General features: G+C 45.7%; 1 long non-coding RNA gene across 1 annotated transcript; it reads left to right on the top strand.

The window, feature by feature from the left end:
• The first annotated feature begins 5,702 nt into the window (after positions 1 to 5,702).
• LOC142826779 (uncharacterized) lies at positions 5,703 to 9,064 on the top strand. Its single transcript, XR_012901015.1, has 3 exons — positions 5,703 to 5,841; positions 7,509 to 7,959; positions 8,218 to 9,064. It is a non-coding gene; the product is annotated as an uncharacterized LOC142826779 (long non-coding RNA).
• The last annotated feature ends 339 nt before the right edge of the window (positions 9,065 to 9,403 follow it).

Here is a 9,403-nt window from a genome sequence, read left to right as displayed (position 1 = left end):
CTCTTTCATGAGATCAAAAGGAAGCCGTGTACTGACACCTTTTTGTGCCCTCTTTGCCCGCACAGATGCCACAGCAGTGCAATCATGGAGCCAGGTTTGCAGGAAACCATTGTCATGCTGATGTGTGTCATGGTGCACCTTATGGTATAGTACTTTGTGAGCATACACATGTTCCTCCTCCAGGAAGAGGATGAGGATGAATCTCGGTGTGGCATGGAGTCGCTGCTCATGCAAAGCCTGGTGTTGATGCAAGAGAGCTGCCAGTCAATCCTCTGGACACAGCACAATGCCTGTTTTGGTGCCATGAGACAAGCTCAGGCTGGTGGGACCTCACTGTGATGCAGAGATGGGATGATCAACAGTGGCTGCAGAACTTCCAAATGTACAAAACTACTTTCTTGGAAATTTGCAAATAGCTTTCCCCTGCCCTGAGTTGCCAGAATACCCAAATAAAACCCACTTTGACCACGGAAAAGTGGATGGCAATAGCCCTCCAGAAACTTGCCTCACCAGACAGCTAACAGTCAGTGGGGAATCAGTTCAGAGTGGAGAAATCTATAGTGGAGGCTGTCATCATACAAGTAGCCAAGGCCATCAACACCATTCTTCTTTGAAGGCTGTTACTCTGGGACATGTGGATACTACAGAGGATGGCTTTGCTGTGATGGGGTTCCCTAACTGGTGGAGCTATAGACGGAACACACATCCCCATCTTGGCCCCCAACTACCTTGCCTCTGAGTGCATCAACCACAAGAGGGTACTTCTCCACTGTGCTGCAGGTAGATCACAAGGGCTGTTTCACCAACATCAATGTGAGACAGTCGGGAAAGGTGCATAACACACACATCTTTTGGAACTGTTGCCTCTTCCAAAAGATGCAGAGTGGAACTTTTTTTCTAGAAAGGAAAATCAGAATCAGGAGGTGGAAATGCCTATTGTGATCCTTTGGCAACCCACCCTATCTCTTGCTCTCATGGTTCATGAAGTTCTATATGGGCAGCCTAGACTCCTGCAAGGAGGAGTTTAACAACAGCCTGAGTAGGTGCAGAAGGGTCATGGAATGTGCCTTTGGATGTTTAAAGGGGAGGTTCAGGAGTCTCCTGACTTGGCTGGACCTCAGTTATACAACATTCACTTTATGGTGGCAGACTCTTGTGTGCTCTGTAATCTTTGTGAGAACAAGGAGGAAACTTATATGGCAGGATGGGGGAGCTGAGGCAGAGCACCTAGCCAGCGTATGAGCAGTGAGATCCATTACAGGAGATACATTGTGTGAAGCCTAACCCATATATGTTACCCAACATTGAAGGTCTTTGTAAAGACAATGGAGATGTGTTCCGTGCAAGGCCAAATGTTTGCTTTAAAGTGGGCACTTTTCCACGGGTGCACAGATTTTTCAGGGGAGAATTGGGTTGCAATCAGTTTGGAAGTAGTCAGGCATGGTAAAGGGCCAGCCAGGGCAGAAGCATGCAGGCAGGATGGGGGAGGGGGTGAGGATGGCTTCCCACTGTGTCCAGCACACGTGGCTTCCCAGGACTGTGCTACTTTCCCAGCCAGGGTAGGAGCCTACAGGTGGGAGAAGGGAGGAGGGCGACTTTCTGCTGTGTCTGGCACACACTGGGTCCAGCACATGCTGCCTCCTGAGGACAGCCCTCAGTGGGGGAGGGAGAGTGTGTCTGGTATATGCGGCTTTCCAGGGAGAATCCTAATAGGTTCCCCTCCTCCATCATGCAGGTTCCATGCGAGGTATCAGTCATCTCTGAATCAGGGACTGAATACTGACTGAATGTGGCCATAAAATTGGGCCTTATGCTGCAATGTTTTGTGTCAATGATGTCAGATCACTTACCAGTGGCTTGGCATGGGAAGGTGTCCTACTGTGGAGGATGGCATAAGGCTGGACTCCCCAAAAACCTTGTGAGAAGGATCAAAGAGTTCCTAGTTGAGAACTTCATGGAGCTGTGCAAACTAGACTCCTCCTCCATCTGCAGACACATTAACAAGCTGTTCTGCACCCTCCATGCTGTGTAGGCACAGAGCATATCACCCATCACACCCCATTGCTTTAAGCCACTTATAGTTAGAAAACATTTATGAACTCACCAGAATTGCCCTCCCCGCAGTTGCTGCTGGACTGGGAGACATCCTGGAAGGAAGAGACTGGCTCCAGTGTTATAAACAGCTCTTGGCTCTTGGGGATTACTGGCTGGCCATGCTCCTTCTCTTCCTCCTCCTCCTCCACCACCAAGCTGTCCTGCCCTCTGACATTAAGTGTTTCTTGGCCAGACTCCACAGTCAGGGGCGGATATAGGGTAGGGCGAGCGGGGCGGCCGCCCCAGACCCCTCGCTTCAAGAAGCCCCACGCATGGGCCATGACAAAGGGGACCCCGTGAAATTGGGCTGCCCTGGGCCCCACAAAATGATCATCTGCCCCTGTCCACAGTCACACTGGGAAGGTGGATGGGCCTCACTTTCAAAACTGCATCCAGCTGCTCGAGCATCCAGCTGCTGTGAGGTGCTCCAGCAGACTTTCCATTCTCTTCCTTTGCCTTTTGGTAGCACGGCCTCACCTCCTTGATTTTGATTCACCGCTGCTGGGCATCACTGGAATAGCTTTTAGACACCAGGCAACTTGTGATCTTGCCATACATGTTCACGTTCCTCTTGCTGGTTCAGCACTCAGAGAGAATGGGTTCATCTCCTCATGCCTCGATGTGGTGCAAGATCTCCTGGATACTCCATGCAGGCACAATTCTGTGCCCATGGGAACTGGAGGCCCTGGGAGAAGAAGTATTCAAACTTAGTGTTACTAGAATCGGTCAAAGTCATGTCCACGTGTGGCATGGATTGCTGCTAGCTCTGAGATATGCTCGCAATGCTGGCCACATAGAAAATTAAATTCAGACTTTCCCAGGCCTTTTCTGATTCACCTGGAGAACAGTAGAGGTGCAAGTTCTGGTCAGAGCAGTGAGAATGAGAACTGCGGGAGGCCTCCCGGAAGCCAATAGCCTTGACTTTCGGCAATGCTGCATCTATACTACCATAAATTTGAACATGGAAGATTGGGAATAATGTTACTCCTCGTGAAAAGCAGGAGTTCTGAAACTGATTTCAGCAGCCCTTAAAGTCAATACGACAGGCGTGGTAGTGTGGCCACATCATTTAGAAAATTGACCATATGTGCTAAAGTCGATGCAAAGTCTTAGGCTGTGTCTAGGCTGGCAAGTTTTTCCACAAAAGCTATAGCTTTTGTGGAAAAACTTGCCAGCTGTCTACACTGGCCAATTGAATTTGCGCAAGAACACTGACAATTTAATGTAAGATTGTCAGTGTTCTTGCGCAAATACTATGCTGCTCCCGCTCGGGAAAAAGCCCTCTTGTGCAAATGCTTTTGTGCAAGAGGGCCAGTGTAGACAGCTAAAAACTGTTTTGCGCAAAAAGCCCCAATGGCGAAAGTGGCGATCGGGGATTTCTTGTGCAAAACCGCGTATAGATTAGCATGGACGCTTTTCCGCAAAAAGTGCTTTTGCGCAAAAGCGTCCATGCCAATCTAGACGCTCTTTTCTGCAAATACTTTTAACAGAAAAACTTTTCCGTTAAAAGCATTTGTGGAAAATCATGCCAGTCTAGACGTAGCCTTAGTGTAGAACAGGCCATAATATCTTAAGGAAAGAAGGTGGACTGACCTTCCAGTGTCACTTCTAGCTAGGTCTCATCTTTAAAAGACACTTGCTGATTGTAACTTTGAAAAAGCTACCATTAAATGCCACTGGTCTCTCCTGCCATATTCTTTAGGCATATGCAAAGAGTCTGAAAGAAGCTGGAAAGTCTCCACTCAGGGCCGAAAGAGTTCAAAAGTTTCCTTCTCCAGGAGGTCATTCTGCACTAATCCCCAGGGCTTGAATAGTTATCACACAATTACCTAAGAAAATATCCTCAAGAAATCTATGCAGCTGTGTGCTAATCCTTAAGAGTTCATATTTACCCCTATAGCTTAGAGAAATGGCAGTAAGGTGAAAGTGAAGTTTCCCTTTCTTCTTGTTTATGGGTTGTTGTCTGACCATTTGTAGAGATCCTTCCTGGCATTCCCTGAACACCCCAGAGAAAAGGACCTAGCATCAGGAGATTTAGTCGCCAACTCTTGTCCATCAGAGATATTAATTGTGATTCTGGGGAGTGGGATCCAGAAGATGTTGGGGAGCAGCCATACAGTATTTGGAATGAGATTTTTTTTTTCAAAATTCTTGCACAAGTTAAATTAATTAATTATTTAAAACAAGGAAAAAAACAAGGGAAAGTTTTAAAGTTCAATCACCGAAAAATATATGGTAGGAGTTAATCTCCCTACCCACATCTGCTAGTGATGCTGCCAATCAAAAATAGAATGTTGATTTTTTTCTTTATTTATATCTGTTTTTATTATTTTCTGGTACTATTAAACACAAAAATAAGATGCATAGGAAGATACTGATGCATGCCTCAATAGAAGTGATGACATCTCAGTCAATCAATACTGACACACAGTGTACAAAAATAATAAAACCAAATACTAAATAAGGGTACGTCTAGACTACATGCCTCTGGCGACAGAGGCATGTAGATTAGACTACCCGGCATAAGAAAATGAAGCAGCGATTTAAATAATCGCCGCTTCATTTAAATTTACATGGCTGCCACGCTGAGCCGATCAGCTGTTTGTCAGCTCAGTGCGGTAGTCTGGATGCTCCGCATTTGTTGACCTCCCAGGTATGCCTCAGCGCGGCAGCCATGTAAATTTAAATGAAGCGGCAATTATTTAAATCGCTGCTTCATTTTCCTATGCCAGGTAGTCTAATCTACATGCCTCTGTCAGCAGAGGCATGTAGTCTAGACGTACCCTAATAGTTAAATAAACTAAATTGGAATGAGTCAGCAAATTATCAGAATAAACTATGCTCTGTATTTAGATATAGTTCAATCCTGTACGAGCAAGATCAATAATTGAACAATTTTAATGATTTCCAATCATTTCCTCCAAACTATATTTTACTCTGCTAATTAATGTTGTGTTTTATAACTTAACTTTTCAAAAGATGTGTATGTGAATATAAATTTACACAATGTTTAAACCACAAAATAGCAGATACGCATGAAGAAACCTGAGTCTCCAGTGTTAAAAGTCTATATATTGATTTGACCCATTCTGGCACATATGTCTGTTAGGTTTCTCTAACTTTAGATGCTATGAGAAATCTTCATTGATCTCCTATTTTTTGTTTTGTTTTCTATATGCTGTCAGATTTAATTAATTGGATTGATTGTAGTCAGTTATCTTCATGTTCTAAATTCAGAATAGATACTTATATCGATAGTAAAGTAATCAAACCCTAGGAATTATCTAAGGCATATAAGAATACATTGGTATACTCAGTGTTAATATCCAACCAGAAAGCTAAAGATCCTGATTAACTTGTCTCTTACACTATATTCTTTCAACTGTTCCTGCCCCATTTTTTTTCAATTATTACTTTTGGCATTTTACAGTGCTGGTAAAATAAGCATTGCTGAAAGCTTCTAGGTAATAGAAAAACTCGTATTTACATTGAGGAGTCAAAGGGAAATGACACATGTTTTGTTCCAATATGCCATCAGTTTTCTCTTATCTTTGTGCCTTTATACACAGTTGCTCCATTCTGAGAATTCAGAAGTGAATAGAAATTGATACCATCTCAGACAGTGATTCCACATGAACAAATGAATGAGAACAGTAGAAGGAAGTAATTGGAAGTGGAAGAGCAGAATATGGAAGATAGGAAATTGACAAGCAAAAGGAGATAAGGGGAGGGAACAGAAAGGAAACAGTAAGTAACTAGAAATGGAAGTAAGATGCTTCTCTGGATTTTGGCAAAATGTTTTTTGCTGAGAAACATTGATTTGTCAAACTCCAAATCACTCATGTAGAAGTGTTGTGATTGATGGAATACCTGACTTGAATATTTTTAGGGACAATTTTCAAGATTGTTTAATTGGAAAGTTTCAGTTTTTTTAGTTAAACTAACTTATATGTGCAATAGGTTCCTGGTACTCCTTCTCCAAAAAACAGTTATTTTAAGTGGGTTACAGAAGCTAAAATGACTAGGAAATACATTGTACAGTGCTATACTTGGATGGGTAAGACCTGAATCTCCTCTTTCTTCATTTCTGTAGTTAAATCAAGGCACAGGAGTTTGCTAATTTGCCTTTGAATCAGGAATTCTAGCTCTTTTTTTTTAATTTTTTTCAGGCTTTGTTGGTGCTTAAATTCACTTTGTGGGTTGGAGTGCTGCAATTGCCATTGTATGAGAGTGTCAAGTTGAGTTCTCTTGTGTTTCATTCTATAAACCAGAGATGCCCATTCAATGATGTACATCATATGTCAAAATTACAATTTCAGTTAGAATTTGGGAATTAATTCAGAACTAATTTTTTTTTTAATTCTTTGTAGGATTTTTTCCTGTTTGCAAGTTACCTAACAATAGAATGGTCTGTACAGATTTCTGTACACAATTGTTCAAATGTTTTGTGCAATCAAAACTTATATCCACACACACACACACACACACCTATCTGTATATCTTTAACAAGAAGAAGTGGATTGTGCCCATGAAAGCTCATGATACCATCTACATGTTTTGTTACTCTATAAAGTGCTACCAGACCATTTGTTGTTTTTTCAGTTTTAACAAGAAAGCGACTCTGGCAACCTTAACCCAATTCACTATTTCACTGAGGCGATGGGAACACCTGATGGCATAGGGACTGGTCCATGCAAAAGAAACAACCTTTGCAGAAGGTGCAGAGGATTTTGACTCTTCATGCCCTGAGTAATGGCAGAATCAATCTCCTTCTCCTTGATCTCTTGGCCTTCTGCCAGTGCTTGATTTGGCCTGCTCAGCAATGTCAGTCTTTCCTTGAGTGCCTGCTCTGAGTGCAGGATACTTAGCTTCCCGATGGTGATTCCATTTGCTCTATGCCATGCAAGTGTCCTCACCTGGAAGACTCTATCATGAAGTGCAGAAAACACCATTTAAATCTGCCTTCTGCAGATCCCTCTTTCATTCCTGGTGATGCTGCTTGCCCCATCTCTCTATGATCCCATTGCTTGCTTGCCTAGGCAGTAGCAGCATTTCAGGTAGCCTGGCAATAGTAATCAATGGATGCCACCTTTCTAAAGGGCACATCTACACTGCTATGCTATTTTGGGATACCAGAGGTATCCTGAAATAGCTACCCCACATCTTTTGAATGCATACACTATTGCAGAGTATAGTGGACATGCTGTTTCAGCATCCCTTTAAATCTCATTGCACAAAGGGTAAGGGATGTCTCGAAACAGTGTTATATTTCAAAATTTGGTGCTGTGTAGATGCACCAAATTTTGAAATAGCCTATTTCAAAAAAGAATTGAATAAGATACGCACAAATTGCGTAGCACAAATTGATCATCTTATTTCTCTTCTTCTGTTGTGTGCTTGCCTACCTCTTCAAGGGAGAGCAAAGCTCTTGCAGTACCTGATTTTGTTGCCCAGCTTTTTTGGATGCCACAGCTTCTGTCTTTTTGCCATGGAGCTGAAGCTGCCACACAGCAATGCTGCAGTTTCTGCAGGCTGCCTTCCTAGCCCATGCAACTGCACACCACAGTGGAGAGACATTTCTGGAGGCTGGAAACCAGTTCTGACTGGTGGGATTGGCTGGTCATGGAACAGTGGGACGACTAGCCGTGGCTCAAAAACTTCCGTATGTGGAAGGCCATCATCTGGAAGCTGTTTGCCTGGCTTGCCCTTGCCCTGTGACAACAGGACACCCACCTGTGGCTCGCCATCCCCCTGGAGAAGCAGGTGGCAATCACCCTCTGGAAGCGCACCACCTCCAACAGTTACCAGTTGTTGGACAACCAGTTTGGCATGGGGAAGTCCACCATCGGGGCCCTCCTCATGGAGGTAAGGCACTCTCCACAGTGGTCTACCAGTGGTCTACCAGGGGTGGGGGAGTCCTGGAAAAGGGAGACCCTCGGGAAAGGGGGCAATGAGGGCTGGGCCTGGGAGGACAGCCCTGCTGCTGAGGGAGGCGGCCTCACAGGGGGTGGCTCCTGGGGTGTTTGAGGGTGGGAAGGGATGGGAGGGGGGAAGGCACCTCCCAAGGGCTCAGGCACTTCCTCTCATTTTCTGTTTTGTGTGTTTATTTGTCTCCTTCTGCAGGTTGTGAAGGACATCAACTCCATTCTGCTGCACAGAGTCATCCACCTGGGAGACATGGACCCAATCATGACTGAATTTGCTGCCCTGGGGTTCCCGAACTAAGGTGGAGCCATAGATGGGCCCCGCATCCCGATCCCCGCACCACAACATTGAGCGGCTCAGTATATCAACTGAAAGGGCTATTTTTCAATGGTGCTGCAGGCCCTGGTAGACCACTGTGGACATTTTACTGACATTTGTGTCAGGTGGTTGGACAGGGTGCACGACGCCCGTGTATTTTGAAACTCCAGCCTCTATGGGAAGCTGGAGGGTGGCACATTTTTCCCCCACTGTGACTTTGCAGTTGGGGACATGGAGATGCCATTGTGCATTGGAATGTGGCCTACCTCCTCATGCCATGGCTGATGAAGCCATACACTGACCACCTGGATCCAATCATGGACCAATTTAACTCCCACCTCAGCCGGGCAAGGATTCAGGTGAAGTGCACCTTCGGCTGCCTCAAGGCATGGTTAAGGTGCCTCCTGACTCGCCTCGACGTGGGGGAGCACAGCAGCCCCGAGGTGGTCTCAGTGTGTTGTGTCCTCCACAACATTGTGGAGAGGAAGGGGGAGGCCTTCCTCCCAGGGTAGGGGGCGGAGGCCAACCGTGAGGGGAGACCCTTTGAGCAGCCATGGACAGCTGCCATCCGCCAGGCCCATCAGGCTAGGGTGCGCGTCTGGGAGGCCCTGAGGGAGAGTTTCTCTCAAGGACCCTAGTAACTCTCCCCAGGGCCTCCCCACTAGGGGTCTGTTTGGATTTTAACAGAACAAACTTTGTATTAATCTTTCATTAAAAAATCTGGAGAGGGGGAAGCGGGCTCATAACCCTGAGCGGGGCTTAGGGCTGGAAGTGGTGTGGAGGGTGGCTGAATGTGCCACCTCAGATGCAGGGACCTCATTGAACTTGGGGTGGGTCCTGGGACAACAGGGGAGGTGGGCAGAAAGGGGGGCTGGAGTGGGATCAGGGATGGCAGAGGGCTAGGGGTAAGGGGCATGGGCATCACTTGGGGAGGAGACATTAGCATTTCTTGAGGAGGGAGCAGAGACATCTCTTGAGGGGTGGCAGAGGAGGAATGGGCATAGTGGGGGTGCAGGAGGGTGGGAGGCAGAAGCAGCAACAGCAGATGGGTGTGCCACCATTTCCT

This window comes from Pelodiscus sinensis, chromosome 2 (assembly GCF_049634645.1).
Source record: "Pelodiscus sinensis isolate JC-2024 chromosome 2, ASM4963464v1, whole genome shotgun sequence".
In the NCBI taxonomy this organism is placed as follows: Eukaryota; Metazoa; Chordata; order Testudines; family Trionychidae; genus Pelodiscus; species Pelodiscus sinensis.
This window is presented reverse-complemented; position numbering and strand designations above follow the sequence as displayed.